Here is a 19,291-nt window from a genome sequence, read left to right on the forward strand (position 1 = left end):
TTATGGGAAAAAATATTACATTTTCCCTGGTTTGAGATCTCACAAATGTATAATCCCACAGAGACCTACCCATATTTCTTGAAGATAGCAAAGGGATGAGACAGAGATTTATTACCCCTGGCTCTTCCTAACAACAGGTACATCTCTCACCAAATAGACATAAAAATGCCTGGGTCCAGCCATGTAATGCTAGCAAGGCTCATCTTAATTTGAATCATGTTCCATGGCAGCAGAGGTGGCAAACATTGCAGAAACTGTTAGTCACTCAAAGGCAGCGCTTAATTCAAGCCGTTTTCCAGTAGCCCAAAGGGTGTGCATTTGTGAGAGGTTGCAGTGGCATGACTCAGAGATTCCTTTGAGTCGTGCGTATTGCCAATGGCATATGCTAAGAACGGGCTAAAGCAGCGTCCCACGTATTAGCGTTAATTTCCAAGGAAGCCAGGCCTCCTCTCATTAAATATGGCCTGGCTGCACACCAGCGACAAAGAAAGCAGTTCTTCCGTTTTCCACGGCAAGACCTTTGCAGTGTCAACGGCACAGACCAGAGGGGGGGTGCGTCGAAACTGGCTCTGCCGAGGAAGAGTAACTCAATAACAAGCTGCCTGTTCCGCCTGGTCAGCTAGAAAAAAAGCTAGCGGCCCAAAAGAGAAAAGGCATGCGTAAGAAGATTAGAAGATCACAACAGAAAAGATGATAAAAGGGCGAGTCAGGGGCAGGCGCGGTGTTCACTCGGCCACATGCGCTGGAAAGCCTCAGGAGAGCCCCCCATGTGATAACAATTACAAAAGTTCTTAGAGAGTCTGCAGTGCAGAGCTGATCCATAATTGAGCATCTCGCTGTTCCCACTCATCAATCAATGGGCGCGCTGCGGTCGTTCATTTGGCCTTGATCACCGGGGCCGTAACTGCAAGCTGACCGGTCCGGGCGGGCGGGCGGGCTAGCCCGGGCCACGCAAGAAACCGCTAGGAAGATCGCTGCTGGGCGTTCCCATGCACTGAGACGTGGTGACTTTTAAAAAGTAACCAGGGAAGGGTATTGCAACATGTTTTTTTTGCCAAATAAATGTCAAAAAAGTGTTATTTATTTGAGGACTTCCTGACCCTCCTAAAATGAGTTAATTCAGCATTAGACAGTCATTGCAGTTCACCTCACACGGTCTGACAGTGGTGGGGAACCCCCTACTGATTTCCCCGTAAAAACACAAAAACAAAACGTCAGCCCCCCCACTCCTGAAAGAGCAGTGTGCTTTTGAAGAGATGTTTACTATAGTGAACTACACCACTACTATCAATGCTTTAGATATATTAATAACAATAGCTTTAGTAAGCATAGTGACAAAATAAAATATATAAAAAACATTAAAAATGTGGAAAAAAAAGAATATAATAAAAACATATAATTAAAACAAAAAATTAAAAATCGAATAAAATAATAATTTAAAAGAAGGCTAGTTGAACTCAAAGCATTTTCCAAGCATAATGAAATAAAATAGATAAAATATAGCAAGCATAGAGTACAATATAATATATATATCATATTTGAAAGACAGTCCACGCTGACTGATATACAGTAAGTGATGAAGGAGAACATTATCTTCTCCAGATTTTGGGAGCATGGTTTCCAGGTCACTCTTCTCCCACAGGGCTGATGGGGATTGTGAGGACAGAGGACAGAGCACTTACGTTCCCTTTATTCACTGAGGGGTTGTGAGCTGCCTCCGCGCAGGCATGGCTGTCTCTGACGTCAGGGCGCTCTCTCTAGTCCATAGTCCCGCAGATGAGGGCGATGCAGTGCAGAGGACTGTCCCTGTGTGGCCTGAAATACAAGAGGAAAAAACGATAATGTCTCTGCAGACAACAAAATGAACTGCGAAATGAACAATTCATTATTAATAATAATAATAATCTTACTACAGCATAGAAGCCAGCAAAGATAAAATGTGAAGAGTTAATTAAATCCAAATCAATGAAATGGTGGTTACTGTACAATTTATCTGACAGTCATCATGCTAGAGGAGGGCAAGACCTTCCAGTACAACACCACTATCAGAGGCTGCAAGCTCATTGGCTGCCTCCATTGAAACAGCGAGTGGGCAGAGCGAAGGAGTGGGGACGCTGTGGAACGGAAACTTCAGTCAGTAGTTGTCGCTCGAGCATCCAGACTAAAGTAAAGTCGCAGGAAGTGGTCAATGCACGCTGCCCGACTAAACAGGATTACTTCTAAACCACACGCCGTGGGCGCTGGTAGATGCGGGGACAGGGTTACAGCCTCATAAGCCATGTTTAAAACACCTCTGGGTCCTATTCATAATTCAGAGAAAGAAACAAGAATGTCACAGATGTTAAACTGTGCACATCATTTTTCCATTGGGTAAACTGGAAATGAATGCCACCGTCTTAAATGAATAATATATCAACTTTGTATATTGAGGGCAGGGCATGCTATTTCACAATGAGGTCAACAGTCGTGGTGCAGGCTAAGCAAAAATACAGTATGTGGTGTTGTCCAGGGAAAAGAATGACAGCAAAAACCAGGAGGGTGGAACCATATAAGGGAAAGATACAGGAAAATGCTCTGTAAAATAACCTGGTCCAATTATAGCAATTTTGATCAAGCAAACAAAATGTTATGAGAGTATTGTCTCCCTGAGCCGCTCCTTAAGGTTACTATCACCGAGCATCACTGTACTGTTTAATAAAAAACACGCGCACACACACACACACACACACACACACATTTTGTGCCCAATGCTCCAGAGGGTTCTGTCTTTGCAGTAGCTGAGTATTTTGTGGGCTATGAAAAGCCGAGAGCTGGAACGTAGCCTTGTCTTGATGAAACCTCGTCAGGCTTCATGCACTGCAAGCCCCAAAATCAGCGAAACGCAGAGACACCGCGTCCTCATTAAGCCTCAGCTGGGGCTGTGCGACCAGCGGCCAGAGCCCCGCCATCCATCACAACTTTCCCACCCAGCAGGACCTCATTCCACTACATTCACAGCGCTGTAACTCCCCAAATGCACTGTTTGTTTGTACATCGGAAATGGCTAAAATCATTATGAATCTACATTGACCGATCACCAGGTTACTGTAAATGTACATGATTCTCTGTACTATGCGGCCCCCTGGTGCTTGTTTCTTCAGCTGCCGATAGCGTTGCGATGGCAGTGGTGTTTCTGCTCGGGCTGTGGTCTTGCAGGACCACCTGCAGTGGAAATGGCATGCTTTGTGGAGCAGAGGCTGCAGCTAGGGCCCTTGAAGTGAATCCTTTCTTGTCTTTCCAGTCAAATTTCTAAACGTATACAGGTCACCCTCTGGTGACGTAACATGAGCATCAGTGACTCAGTGGGGGGGAAAAAACGTCTGTTAGTCAGGTGTTATCACAACAAGACAGTTGTGATGGAACATTCCAGACTGCAGCATAAGAAAGTGATCATTGCAACCTACATGCTCACAGAACTGCACAAAGCACATTTTAGAGGTGAATTGTTTAGGGTAATTTCTTTCTTTGGGATCAAATATCTCATTTAACTGGCCTCTCTCTGTCTTTCTCTTATGAGTGAATCACTGGGACACAGGAAGCATTAATATTATTCTGTAATAATGTAATACATTATTACATCAGATAGGAAATGATTCAAACTCAAAGCCATTATCTGTACAGTGCATTCTTAACATAGAATTCACACTCTCTCATCCAGTCATGTGGTTTGCTCTGAGCATGTGACCTCAGCCATTCTGAGGGGAGACATTCACTCTGACTACCTGCTTGACTATGACTGCGGGGCTGGGGCTTTGCCATTCTGCACACAGTTTCCCTCAACACAATTCAATCAGTTCCTGAAAAAAAAGATCAGCAAGTGCACTCTCTGAGCGCAATTTTCAAACCCTGAACCCCTCAACCATGACCAGCTCAGTAAACTAATGTTTAATCTCGACATGTACAAACCAAGGGTGTTAGCTTATGATTTCAGGAATGCCAATTTGCTGCTGCTTGTTCTCAGTGCCAACTTGGGTGTGCCCTCAACAGGAAGTTAACCAAATCAGCAGCAGAAACTAAAGCAAAGCATTTTTTACTTCATGACATACCCTCCCCCCTGTCTACTGTGAGTACAGAAATTCACGTGCAAAGACGAGCAAGAAAAAAGAAAAAGAAAATGATGCTGGTAAGCAAAACACAACAGGCTGCTGTTGTTCTGGGGCCCGCAAGCCGCGCTATGGCTGACCTCGGTGCCAGGCACACGTGGGGGGGGCATAAATTCACATTACACTCGCTGCCGTGCAGTGCTGCTTCTCAGGGAGAGAATAAATACCCCACAAAGCACTCAGCGGACACCTGGGCCTTTCAGGTGGCCACCCTGGTGCATCAGAGGGGTTTTATTTGTTCAGACTCAAACCTGGGATAAATGGGAGCAATATAATTAGCTACATTTCCTTGTAGTTTTCTATTATTGTTGCCAGCGGTGCTGGGCTTTCTGAGAGGTTATTATCTGGAAGGCTCCCAGGTCACAGCATCTTCTTCATGCACGATGAGATTCTGCCATGTGAGTGGACCAGAACCCCAGCCTACCTCGGAACACACAATTCTTCCTCTTAAAAAACAGGATTTTTTTTTTTATGTGGACATTCAGCCTGGGCACATCAAATTTTGTTACTCTCAGAAACTTAATTTGATGGTATTTCTATGACGTCCATCGGGGTTAACTGATGCTCACTATGCAGGCAACGTGGTACCATGAATTGACAAGAATGGTGAATCTACAAGTCCAAGATTTCACCCAGGTTCTAGCACGCCTGATAGTAAGGAATGCAAACCAAGAGAACTGCCAAAATGCATTCAAGAACCTTTTTTGTCATCTCCTGCAGCAGCCAGGAGACATACATAAACATGCGACGCCCACAGTTTGACCTCTATCTGCCACTGTTCCATTAGCTGACTCAGCACTAATTGGCCTCACTTAGCATAAAGCATCTCTGCTGAAATGTTTAAAACAGGGAGAGCCATCTGCCTGCCTTTCCGCAATCTCTCCAGAGAGCATTTCATCGATGAACAGCCCTGCCTTTCAAAGGGCCTTCAGTGATATTCACATAGGTGTTGCGTGTGTGCTGGAGAATTATGAAAGCAGCTTGAGACTAGCAAGGATGGAGCAGCATTTGACTTCACATCAAGGTTTACTGCCATCAGTTGGTGAAAACTATTTCTGAGCCAGGTTGCATATTAGGTAACTTCTGCTGAAGCTCACTGCTGCCCCACCAACAAGGTATAGAATTATGTGCCGTCTCCACTCTCCAGTGCAGCCACCGAATATCCAGGGAAACATAATATCAATTCAGTTACTCTGTGGACCAAACACAAGAACCAGACTGTTCTTTACAAGTCTTCTAGAATTTGTGTCAGGAGCAAAGAGCTGTTAGATTCTATACATAATTTAGACGTTGAATGTTTTAGGGATTGCATTTTGGGCCTACTTAGGCTCAAATACTCCATTCTTGAAAATGGAAAAATTATATGAAAGTCTTCCTGCTGACAGAATCCAACCAACACATAGGTGCTTTTGTCATATTTTACCGAAGGTCTGAAGAATTCCTTTATATGACTAAAGAAATGCCTGTGGCAAAACGTATGTGCATAATAAATAAATAATTAAGTGAATGAACCCTGATTTCTGAACAAGAAGACAAATGTTTTTACCTGATTGAGGGTAAGGAAAGATGCTGGCTTTTGCATGTGTGTCTACATTTTGTCTGCAAATAATGTGCAGATATCCTCCAATGTTTTTTGTACCAAAAATCTTGCCAAACTCTTGTTTCACGAAAAATATGCATTACAGATCCATTATAAACCGTCCGCAACAGCTCTATTTGAGATGTCTTCAGACAGGCGAGAACTGTAGAAGAGTAACTTCTGAGAAACTACCATGAAATATCAGTGATGTGTGTGCTGGGAACAAGCTGGCATCCAATTTCTCGGCCAAGAAAATATCGCTTGTGCCCTAATGAAGTTGCTGGTTACATTGATGCAATAATACTTGGGGCTTTTTGGATGGTTCTCAATGCTAATTAGCATTTGCCATCTCCTTGCCTGTTCTAAGTAATATTCAGAAGTTAGTCTATATTCTGTAAAAAAAAAAAAAGCAGTGTAAAAGCTACTGACTTAAAAAACTGAATTTGTGCCCAGAAGGTTACAGGTTCAAATCAGGTGTGGGGCACTGCAGTTGTCTCACTCATTGCAAGTACTTAAGTCAATAAAATGTCTTGTTGCCAGCCAACTGCACAGAAAGGATAACATATTAGACATGTAAGCTCTAAGCCACAGTGATTGATGGTATTTGATAAACAAATTAAATAAATAATGCAAAATCTGATTGCATCTGTCTCTCTCTCTCTCTGCAAGTAACCGTGAATGCAGCTCTGTTTATTTTTCTTAATCAGCTGTTCCTTTGCATAAAGAGGAACCTCTTGTCCAAGACTGCAGCATTCGAGGTTAAATAGGGTTTTTTCTTCCCTTTCTTGAATACTGCAGGACAGGAACTGGACAGGAAGGGGAAACTGTAGGGCTCCATGCCGGTACTGAGCCACAATGGAGGCCGTTAACTGGCAGGTGTTAATCCTGTGGCTTTTTTAAGAGCATCTGCCAGTAAGCATCAGGTCTCCTGATAAAATGAGTCGTTTTCACACCTTGTAAAGCACATGATTTGACTGATGGTCTTTCTTGAATGGAAGGGTTTTAGTTACTGTTCATAAGGTGATAAATACTAAACATCTCTTTATTCACATTAACACATTTGTGTTTACCCTGAGAAACTTTTATATAATAGATCTTTACTGCTGAATATAATCAGGTCAGATTCATTTGGTTAACATTTTAAAAATCTGTTTAGAAAAAAAGAATAGGGTGGCAAGACCTGTTCTATAACTGTTGTATGTTGAACAGATGGCCTTATATTTATCAGAGGCACAAATAATGGGATAATAATAATAATAATAAATGGGACAATATCAAAACATTTTTGCAATACACTGAAAATGGTTGGTGGCTACATGTTCTACCCAAAGGTTCAAGCATCAAAAACATTCAACTGCACACCTCTGTAAAATACATGCGGATAAAAAAATAGAACACAGCACAAAAGTCAAAAGCACAGCATAGTTAGCATTTTTCATCCAATCTGCACAGTCTCTGCACTCTCACTCACGCCCACTGCGTCAAACTGCTCCAGAGAGAGCTGAGGATGGTCCTCACACCTCTCGGAACCACAGAGTTTCCACACTAACCAACGCTGATCCCTCCCCGAGTGGCAGGTCAGTTGATTCCGAGCTTGCAAAAGCACGCGGCAAGGCACAGCTTGCACGCGCGTGGATGCAAACTCACCAGGGGCTCACACAACAGCGAGGCACACTCCTGGGGATTTAGGGAAAATGGCCAGGTGCTTCCGTTCCCCGGGGGGCCACAGTAACACCAGTCTTTCCTTTGCTATTCTGGCTCAAAATCAGCGCCTCAAAAGAAAGAAGCTAAAAGGTGCCTGTGCATACATCACTGTGCTGTATGGAGAAGGGCCCAGGTTCACACCCCGGCCGGGGCCTTTCTGTGTGAAGTTTGCATGTTCTCCTTGTTTCCGTGTGGGTTTCCTCCCACAGTCCAAAGGCATGCAGGTTAGGCTAACTGGAGACTAAATTTCCTGTAGGTATGCGTGTCTGTGAAAGGAGTGTGTGTGTGCCCTGGGATGGATAGGCGACCTGTCCAGGGTGTATTCCTGCCTCTTGCCCAAGGCATGCTGGGGTAGGCTCCAGCCGCTCTGCGATCCTGACCAGGAATAACTGGGTTGGATGATGGATGGATGGATGGAAGTCTGTATGGGCTCTCTGGACAGTGACGTACCTCACGGCCCATGATTGAATTCTGATTGTGACAGGGGTCACCGTGGCCTGGGAGTCCCATAGGGGGACAGGCCTTTGGGTTGCCTAGGGAGGGAGATTTGGAGTCTGGATGCTACTTCCTGCTTTACGGTATAGCCACAGAATAGAAAAAAATGTGGGACTAAAGCTATTAAAAATAGCAGTGTGCTTATTTTCTTGCAAAAGGCAGCAGTATTTCTCTACAGTTAGTAATAGTATTGGCTGTATTCAGAGATTGACAATGAGTTGGCATTTTGATGATTCAAATCCAGACCAGAAAAAACGCAGAGAGAGAGAGTGAGAGCAGAGCCTGAGATGTTGTTTTCTGTTGGACGCGTTCAGTGAGTGCTTCCCCCACCTGTTTCCACCACCCTCACTCTGTGCAGTCTCACCAGTGGGCGTAGAACATGCGTCACCCTTGACAAATTTGGCCGTCCTACAGACTGGTTGGCGATAAGAGCCAAAAGGATTGTGAAAAAAGTAACTTGTAACTCAAATGTGTTGCTCAACATTTAAGACTAAAGTGTTCTGTGGCTGAACTTGATTCAAATCTTTTGGTGTGAGAAGAACTTCACTCAAGAACGATGACAGATAAATGGAAATTTCTGTTGCGCAATTGTGGGGTTTAGGTGACTTTTCAGACTGCATTCAATAGCAAATACTTCATACGAATCACCTGTTAAATGTCCAAAATTACTTTAATAATTTCAATGTTTTTCCGGAATCTTTTATACATTTTAAAATGATATACAAAGCATTTGCTAAGGCAGTACTTATTGATGTACCTCTGTTTCTTTCTCTTTATCTCTCTCAGACACACACACGCACGCGCGCACACACACACACACACACACACATATGGACAGCACTACGTATTCCATAACACTGTCTGTTTACCTCTGCTGTGTGGAGGCCTGTCAGCAAGCGGAGCTATGAGAGGACCACGCGTGTTTCACGTGTGAACGCTGTGATATCGCTCCTTCATTTCTGCAAGATCAACCCCATTTTAACCTGACGATGTGAAAGAGTCTGTCAGCTCTGCTGAGCAGGGCTGTGCAAGGCTGCTTTTTAAAGTCCACACTTCGCATTGTGGGGAGGTGCCGCTGGACCTGCTGCTGGTAACCCATCTGCTGCTCTTATCCCTCCCACCCAAGGGCTGGGCCCTTTTTCCCACAATCCTTTGCCAGTCTCCTGTCTATTGGAAAAAAAGCAGGCACTGCCATGCTGTCACCATGCTGAGAAGACCATGCAATCACTAGCTCTCCAAGGGAGTTTGGGGGGGGGGGTATCAGTGTTTTGCAAGAACACTCATGGAGGATTTCCCTGCTCTGCTTTATAAATCAGAATGGTTCGGATCTCTTCATAAAAACCTTTGCAGCTGTTTCAATCATGCCATTTTTTTCTGAAGGTTAAATACACTATATGACCAAAAGTATCTGGACACCCCTTAGTCTAGGATTTTTCTTCATGGTCTGGGCTAGGCACCAGTGAAGGCAAATCTTAATGCTACAGGATGCAATCACATTCTAGATGATTCTGTGCTTCCTCAACAGTCTGGGGAAGGCCTTTTCCTGTTTCAGCATGACAATGCCCCCAGGCACACAGCGATGTCCATATAGAAATGGTTTTGTTGAGAACAGTGTGGAAGAATTTGACTGGCCCACACAGAGCCCTGACCTCAACCCCATCCAACACCTTTGAGATCAGCTGGAAAGGCAACTGCGAGCCAGGCCTAATTCCCCAATCAGTGCCCGACCTCGCTAATACTCTTCTGGCTGAATGGAAGCAAATCCCGGCAGCAACACTCCAACATCTAGTATTAAAGCCTTTCCAGAAAAGTAGAGGTTGTTATGGCAGGGCGGACCAACTCCATATTATATAAGGGTGGACCAACTCCATATTAATGCCCATAATTTTGGATGATATGTTGGATGTCAGGTGTCCATATACCTTTGGTTATACCTGGTATATGATTAAATATATTTATGGCTTTTATTTGCTTTGTCCCTCTTTTCACCTGCACCTTCAAATCTAAGAATAAAGTGGTGTCTTCACATGGCCTTGGAATTCAGCAATACAGCAAAACATAAAATAATTTGCAGAGCCTTCCACGAAATCCCCTTATATCACATAATATCACAAAATAATCCACTCTCTCCTCAGTTTTCCACTGCAGTACACAAACTTGTCTGGATGGTCCCATTGTTCTCCTGAGGCAATTTGTACCTTACTCTGACCAGAAGCCCATAATTCCTTTTAATAGACATCTCAAGGGGACTGCAGTTTGAGTTTGAAATAAGCACAAGTTGTGGATGTACTGAAACGATCACCTTGGGATGATTGGTAATTAAACCAGGAGGAGAGGGCAGCAAAGGGGGGCTAATAGCATCTGGTCTAAGCATTGTCAGAGGAATCGGCTTCAGATGCAAACGCATTCATTATCGCTGCCCCATATTTTCATTTTACTTCTGTGTCAGTAACAGTCTTTGTGGAACACCTAAGAATCTAAGTAGGAAGTAATGCCAGATCTGTTTGGGGGTATTATTATTATAATTATTATTTTCCCTAGTTACCCATCATATGTTAGCTATAGGTTAATTGTGATGTCATGCCCTGTGTTGCTGAGTTTGGGGTAATCTAATCGTGTTCTTTTTAGAAGAGAAAAACAGACTCCTCTCCTTCCTGTTTTCATATATGAACTACATCCAGCAGCTTGTAGAAGGCCTCGGTCACAGTCCCCACCTACAGCCAAGAACAGCAGATGGGCTATCTGCAAACCCGCCACGCCAGCAAAGGCTTCTGACAGAGGCAACATATCCCATTTCTTTCATATTAAGCCAGAAGAGAAACCTCCATCATTCCTCGACCTCCTTTCTGCTTCTCTCAACACGGCTCTCTTTTGCCCACTCCGCTATCCATCAGCGGGGACAGATGAATTTAAACCACCATATTATTAACCACCAGGGAAAAGAGAAACGGAATCTGTCGACACGCACCGCTCAGCATGGTATGAAGACACATGCCTTTTAATTGGACATTGTTCTTTAAAGAGAGGCTCTGGAACGTATGGAAAAAAATGAATGAATTAATCAAATTGCCAGTTAATTACAGGAAGGGGGAAACCAGAAATGGCTAAGAGGAACCTGGGGTTTTAAGGCCATTTCACGCTTCAATACCACAGCGACTTTATTAAGGAAATATTTAGCATATCAAATTATCAGTAACAATACCAGATTTGCACAAACGACATTAGAATGCCAATTTGCATTTTCTGTACCATTTAAAATGTGTGACTTACAAATAGGTTAATCGAGTCATCACATTTTGATGGAGAAAACGAGGAAAAGGAAATTTGCTTAGCTGTACATAAATGTAGTTTTCTGTTTTCTAATTTGTTACATTTCGTCAATAAAATGAGTGCATTGATTTAAGACATATAGTTAGATGAATTATGTAAAATATCCGGCCTATTGCTGATATTCTATCCGCTGTCATACACCCCTAACAGCACCTGTTTTGCTTGAACCAGATCAGTGCATTCCTTTATAACCATCATGGACCCCAGCTCTCCCTTTTCTCTCAATTTGGGATGTCCAACTGTTTTAGTTCCACTCACAATTTCGGACAGCATGCACTCTCCTCCAAAGCTAGCTTGCCTTCCTTCCACTCCCAAAAAACGACTGCTGACATTACAAAAAAAACTTTCTCTGGTGAATGCACTCTGAACACAGGAACCGGCTTCATGCATGAATGCAGTGGAGCCAGAACACTGTAGCTATTTGCAATACGAAACACACCTGACTAGATATTGTCATGCATTTGAAGTCAAATTTATTTTTTCGTAATGTATTCCCAAGCAAAAATATGTTTTACATACCAAAGCAGAGACATAGACAAGACATACAAGACATATGATCTGAACTCTATAGTTAATTGATTAAAGCAGTTAACGGCTCTACTAAGGTTATGTCTTCTTACGCCCATTCGACAGTCCCCCGTACCTAACAGCTAACTGCCACGTGCACCCCTCCCCCAGGGCCCTAAATCACACACATTGGACTTTGCCAATCTTCAGATTTCTGCAGAATCACAGAAGGGGACGAGTTACCTTCTCTTTATCCTTCAACATTAAAGTTCCCAGCAGTAGTTAAATTAATCAATTTTCAGCTACAGTTATGTTCTGTGATGACAAAGGTAAAAAACACTAAAGAGTGGTTTACGTAGCCAAGATGAAGACACCCCAAGACAGTGATGTTCTGCTTCAGCCGGCATTCACATGAGCTTTACTGAGGAGTGCTAAGGCATAAATAATTTCAAAAATAAACAATGACTCACTGCTTTAACCTCGTGCTCATTTGCTGTCATTATCAGGATAAACATGTACCGTCTAACGGGCTGTCACCTCACCGAGCAGGGAAAAGAGAGCGTGGAGCGACCGCGTTTCACACGGAGCAGGCTACGCGCTTCCGCAGCACCAGGCCCCCGCGCCCTACACTCCTGAATTTCAATGCAGGGAGAGCGGAGGAGAGGAGGAGAGAGGGCGAGGGGGAGAGAAAGCCCCGCTTGTTTTCAGCCTCAGAATCAATCTGTCAGTCTGTGCCAGTCCGGCTCTCCCTCCCTCTCACAATGACCTGCCTGTGCCTGTTCTGGGGGAGGAGGCGGAACCTGCGACTCGGGCAGGAAGGAACTGGCGGGGAAAGGGAGACGGTGGGGGGTGCGGAGGAGGGGGTGAATTCAGGCCTCTGCACCCTACTGCTTTTATCCTCTCTGGCTCCCTCCCTCTGTCCGACTGACCGAGGGAAGATCAGAGCTCGTTTCCTGGCAGGATGGTGTGTGGGGTGGGGGCGGTCAGCCTGGGTGACGTGAGGATTTGCAGGTGGGGGTTTGGAGGTCAGATGCTGTGTGAGCACGGTCCTCAATTCTGAATGACACTCAAAAGAGAAATGACTTCAGGTCATTTTTCTCCTTGTATGTGCACAGGAGTAAAACGTGCACGCTGCTTTTCAACATTCTCTTGAAAAACAGGCCCAGTTCAATTCAGTCTACTTTAAACAAGGACAAGGAACTTACATTGTCTACAAACATGCAGTTGAAGCTTACATTTGATGTTTGACCCTGTTACTCAGAGTAAACTTCAACTCTACAATCTGAAATCATTCCCTTGAGTATAGTATAGTTCTGCATTTAGAGAATAATTGATTTAATTTGTTTGATATATAGTAGCCAAGCTGGGATTTAATTAATTCATCATTAAACTGTAATGAGTTTGCCAACACTATACCTTATGTAACAAGCCATTTACTTCAATATACTTTACAGTATGATAGATATAGGCTATTTTCTATACACATGCTATACAGGTTAATACAGGAATCCCCAGGTACTTTGCATAATGCATGTGTGATGCATGTACCACGGAAACGTGCCGTGTTCTCCATGGGAAAACGAAGCTCATTTCAGGGCCACGCTGAGCGCTGCATGTAGAATGGCGAAATAATGCACACGCAGCCAAAATGCTGTTCTAGGCCATGAAAATAATGACTTCACCCCCATGCACTTTGGAGAACAGTGAGGGATTTTAAGCTGAAGCGACCAGAAACTATACTTCACTTGGAGAAACATCACTGTCTGAATATTTGATTCCCGCTTAAACGGTGGAATATCGGAAATGGATCTATACATTTTTTATGCTCGCCAGTCGCATTAGTCACAGTGGAAGCTTCTTCTGCTCTAATGAAAATATGGAGCTTGATGGGGAAGAAAGAACGGCGTGGAGGTCTGCTTTCAGAAGCCTTGCTGTGGGAGATGGTAAAAATTGATTTTTTAGGCCTAGCTCCTCCACCTGCAGAGGCCTGAAATCCCAGCATGCTCAGGCTCAGATTAATAGACAGGCAGAGCCACAGAGGATTTCCAAGCAGCGAGGAGCAAGGACAGATTAATTCATGGATTGTTTCACCCCCTTGCCGTGTCAGTTGTCACACACAACCAGATTACCTTCCGTATTTTTTCATTTAACATCACTTTAACATTCTTAGTCATAAGTGGAATGCTCTGAAAAATAGAGAGTTTGTAAATTCTCTCTTTGGAGATACTCAATAATTAGCATTTCTGTGTATTGCTGAAACTGTCCCTTTGTGCTCCATAACTAGAAAATCAAAGGAAGACGTCGAGATAATGTAAAACAAGCTGGCTTGTATTCTCTGTTACATTATGCAATCAATTAAATCAACAGCCCACATTGAAAACAGCATGTTGCGGCACTGAAAGGGTTTAATTTAAAAGTCAATTGGTATGAGTCATATTTCACTGTAACACTTCAGAAAGAAAAACATGGTGGCGCAAAGAGTTTCTCTTTTGTTGGGTACGATCTTTGTACAGGGGGCTGCTGGTTTTGACACTTTGAAGGCAACTCAGCAAGGAGCTGGGAACATCAATATTGAAAGAACATTTTTATTATTTTACTGCTGTCTGTCACTGAATTTTTGTGTCCATGCTTGGATAATACTGTACTTTCAAACAGTAAATAGACCATTCCACTGTCATTCTCAAGTGTCCTTCTCATCCCACTGTTGCGCTGCCCACGTCCATGTAAGAAGCACCTCAGCTAAAGCACAGGCATTGCCCAGATGCATTTCTGTAAACTAGCGACTATTTCCCACACAGTACTACAGGAGTGGTTTTGGTGATAGGAGACGCACGTCTGAGAGATGTGTCAGTGAGAGATGCCAGGGAGAATCCTGCGCATGCCTGGCACGCTGCTACGATGAGCTCATTCAGCAGTAGCCTTTGCTCATTTATATACACCTGGCTGGACCATGACAGTTATAGCCCACTGCTGCAGACTCCTGGTAATAGGCGGCTTATGGCATTGCCCGGGTTAAATCCTGCAATGTCTATACTATAGTGTGCCAAGACTGTGCTAACAGTCAGCACTAAAGTGCCCGTCATGAATTTTGTTTCTTTTGGGGGTAGGAGTCATATCTTGGCTACTGCAAATCGTATTCAGTTACTTGCCCATCACTCCCCTTCTTTTATTTCTGTTTTTTTTTGGCTCTGCCTTTTAGACATGGTGATCAAGTCTGTGGCAAGCTTTAGGTAAAAGGTAAATGTTGAAGCCCCCTGTGGCTGGGAACAGAGAAACCCAGACCAACATTAAGGAGACAATGTAGCATATGCTGCAACTGCAGAGGTTTAAAGGGGACATATGATTCTGGTTAATTTCCTTTTTACCTTAGGTAAGATATGGCACTGCATTCATATCTGAAATTGGCCCGTATTTGCAAGATAAATAAAGTATGGTTTGTCTCTGCCACTCAAGCTATTCCTCCTACCAGAATTGCTGACTTTCAATGAGCTCAACGAGGAATCTTGAGGAAACAACAAAACACAGAACCCAAGGAGGGTCCTTTTGTATTGCTCCAGGATGCTCAAATGAGAATTACTGAACAAAGCTTATTAGTTCTCACAAATTCTCTCTTCTGCACCACTGGCTGGCTGCTCTGAAAAGTCCACCTGTGGTCCAAAAAAGAAATCATGTTCATCAATGACCCCTTCACCTGCGCTATCTGATTTAATGATACAATGGTCACTGCTGACTGCGGACTCCGGTAGAATCTTAGTTTACTTTTCTAGCAAATACAAGTCACTTTCAGATTAGAATGCATGGCCATATCTTACAGTACCTAAGGTAAAAAGCAAATGAACCAGCGTCATATTACCACTGCTTAATGTCCCCTTTAAAAACAAGCATCAATTATTAGGATGATCAGAGAAAAAGGTTCCCCTAATAAGGGAAGGCAAATATATCCTCTGGTCCAATGAGACTATGGCATATCACCTCTTTCGGTCTGAGAATACTATGGCCTCCACTAGCATCAGAAACTAGTGAGACCTAAATAAACCCCTAAATGTTCAGAGCTGTCTGTTTTTCCAGTGTCTCACCAACTTCAACAAATCCTCTGTGCTACAGTAATTTGATTGGTTCACGTGAAGTGATTCACAGAGCATGGTAGCTCCACCAACACGAGTTAATGAAGCCTCACTCTCCCATTACTAACTATTCACTGAGTACCAGTTCAATGTCAGTGCCTTCTCCATGTATTTCAGGTGGAACCCATTCACACCTGGGCACTGTGGCGGACTTGATTAGCAAAGTGTGTCAGGAGCACGTCTGGAGTAGAACAGCTTAGTCCATTAACATTTATCTCCAGAAGAGAACCTGCAGCAGTAACACAAATGCACAATACTGCTGGCAGTAGAGGTGGGACACAGACAATAGCATATTAGACATTTTATGGGCCATTACAACAGGAAACAAGGGCTTTCTCTTTCTCAGCCTCACTGCAATGTTTATGAGGAAGTGAGGTCATTGGTTCTGACACAGATCTCACAAAGCAGAATTAGGATTTTTCCAACCGTTTTGTGCTCAAAAACGTAATGCATTTCCAAGGGTACGCAGTACCTGAATGCCCCATTTCAGCCTCATAAAATGTGGATACATTAGAGACACTGGCCAGGATAAAATCAACTTTGCATTTGCAACTAAATGCAAGGGTATGTTCTGAACTTCACCAGCAGTTTGCCAAGTTTAGCAATCAACAAAATTAACTCAACAAACTATGTTTATGAAACTATGTTTATGTGAATTGAAGTTGCTTGTCATTCCTGCTATGTCGGTAACCTTTTCAGAAAAACAAAAAACACACACGCACATGCACAACTGTCTGAGAAAGGTCAGGATTTACATTACCAGGCAAGAAGTTCAAAAGAAGGGTGAGCTATGACTCTTGTTTTCCATCCAGTGCTAACAGTGTAGAACAAACTCCAAGATCTGTATGTGATAAAGGTCAGATTTTTCAGCCTCTGCAGTTCCATCTTCTCTGCTCGCTGAGCACAAAATGGATCGGAAGCGAGATTTGGTTGAGCCTTCAGGTTAATGTGCATCTGAAACAGTCCACGTGACTGACTGACGATGCGGCTATGGATATAGCCTCTGAGAATGGCGGCCATGTGCCTGTGATATAAATAAATGAGTAAATGTATTAAAAAGGCCGTTGTACTTCAAAGAGCAAAAGCTGGCTGGTCTTTTTCCACTCTGCGACCAGATCCATCCACCTAAATCCAAAAAAAATGCCCATGTGTGAGCATGTACGCGTAAGAGGGCATCGTGTAGGGCAAACCGATTGTGTGAGCACTGCATTGTGGGCCACCGATGATGTAACCAGCAGAGGCAGTGCTGAGAGGGGAGCTGCCAAGTTTCTTTCACCTCTAATGTGGGTGGAGGTGCTAGTGGAGGTGGGGGGACTTTGATGAATGGGATTTTCTGCCTCTCATCTCTCCAAGGAGGGAGTCCACCTCTTATTCAGGCCAAAGAAACAATCTACAGCAGCAGCAGCAAAGAAGGAAGCACCAGAATAAAGGAGTCCAACCCATTTTCTGAGTAGCGTAGTTGCTGGGGTTTAGCCATGTTTAGCATTCTTAGGTTCGACACACAACGACACACCAAGTCAGACATGAGAATGAGCCATTTTGTGTGTTTTTAACAGTGACATTTTACAAAAGAAGGAGAGAACCTTTTGTTTTGGCTTACATGGCTGCCTATCAGAAGAATCTAATTTCTTGCTCCCTTACTCTCCCACCCCAATTTCTCTCTCCTGTACCCACTTTCACAGATGATACCAGTATGTTTTACACCACAAGAACTTTAAGTGAAAAGCTCTTACATTGTTAATGCGATGGTGAACGTCTCACAGACTCATAGGTTTGTCAGCCACTGTAATCCCCACGCAATAAAGGCTGAGATTTTTTGGAGCACTGTCAACTTACACTCCTCAGAACGTCTTATTTTAGCAGCCCAATGTTATTGGCATTGAAAAGGCGTAAAACACTTGGGACAACAGTGTTTCTGTAAAGCCACGCTCCTTTTGTGGCTCCAGCTGGAATGTTGTGGCATGCGGTGGAAAAATATGTTCTTAGAGAACAGTGGTCCAGTGGGTCTAAGGGTCACGACCTTCACGAGGCCAAACTTCAAAAGCAGGGTAAAGATTCAGCAATCTTGATTCTGCAACACACTGAGTTTTCCAGTCTGGTTGAGTTGAACCTTGGGAAACATATGAGAGGTGCAGCACAAATGTGGCCAGCACTATGGTTGACCTCGACGGGGATGCATGAATAGGTTTAATTTAACAGTAGGTAACCTCAGCTGGCCTGCACCTCTTTTAGAGGAGACAGCAAAACAGAGCATGATTGAGGGCAAGCAGGAATCTATCTACACAGCAAATATAAAATAAAATATAAATAAATAAAATGGACAGTGACAATACATCATATCAAATGTGTCAGGATACACATATGAAATTTGTAATGTGTTGGCACCACATTATAATGCCTATTTCAGTTATTCTAAAATAATTAACACAGTGCTGTTGCAGAATATAGCAGTGTAAAAGAAGCCCTTCACTAATATGAAATCATTAACCTGAATTCTATCATCAATACCATGATTGACGGCTGTCATTCCATCAAGACATTCTGTCTGGCATTTCATATTAATCAAAAGTGGGGGGTAAGCAAGGCCACTCTCGCAAATGCTCATACTGTGGTTTCTAGAGGTGTGAAAAAGAACCTGCTTCGTGTTTATGTTTACCTCCCACATGCTCTTAGCTTGAAATCTGTGGATCCTACAGGCCTTTCTTGCTGTATGGTTTAGGGGCCTTTCTTGCTATGTGTGTAACAAACGAGTTAGAGATTTGCCTGAGTCCGAGGTGGTTATTGAATCCAGACCTCTCACGCGTCCATAGATTTCTTAGGCAAATGCCTTACCAAATGGCTAAAGGGAAAATCGACCCTGGCCAAGGGCAACATTGTCAATATTGAATCTGAGGATTCCGTTGTCAGATGCTGTCACGGTAACCTGCAACAAGACCTTCGCTTTACCGCACCTTTACTGTGCTTCACTACTGAACTAGACAAGCTACACCCCTACATATGGTTTAGAGGTCTTTCTTGGTGTATGGGTTAGAGGTCTTTCTTGCTGTTTTAGGTTAGAGGTCTTTCTTGCTGTATGGGATAGGGGTTTTTTTTCCTGTTTTGGGTTAGTGGTCTTTCTCGCTGTATGGGTTAGGGCCTTTCTTGCTGTTTTGGGTTAGAGATCATTCTTGCTGTATTGGGTAGGGGCCTTGCTTGCTTATGGGTTACTTCTTGCTGCAGTACACAGCCTGTATGCAACCAATAAATAATAAAGATAATGGAGCAAAAAGTGTGTGGCTCTCTGTAGTCATCACTCTGTGCCGTGGTAACTGCAGTTTAACGGCATATCATGCAGCCTTTCCTGCAGCCTTACTTTGCAAAGCAAGCCACAAACCAGGAAGGTCCTGAATCCCATCTCCTCTTAAATCTCC

General features: G+C 43.5%; 1 protein-coding gene across 1 annotated transcript in view; it reads right to left on the reverse strand.

The window, feature by feature from the left end:
* The window catches only part of LOC118215515 (OTU domain-containing protein 7A-like), a 72,468-nt gene that overhangs the window by 40,288 nt on the left and 12,889 nt on the right, over positions 1 to 19,291 (reverse strand). Inside the window, exon 2 of the mRNA XM_035396409.1 lies at positions 1,683 to 1,815. The gene's annotated coding sequence lies outside the window, so the exon portion shown is untranslated. The remainder of the gene's footprint in view (positions 1 to 1,682; positions 1,816 to 19,291) is intronic.

Source organism: Anguilla anguilla, chromosome 16 (assembly GCF_013347855.1).
Source record: "Anguilla anguilla isolate fAngAng1 chromosome 16, fAngAng1.pri, whole genome shotgun sequence".
Classification (NCBI taxonomy): domain Eukaryota; kingdom Metazoa; phylum Chordata; class Actinopteri; order Anguilliformes; family Anguillidae; genus Anguilla; species Anguilla anguilla.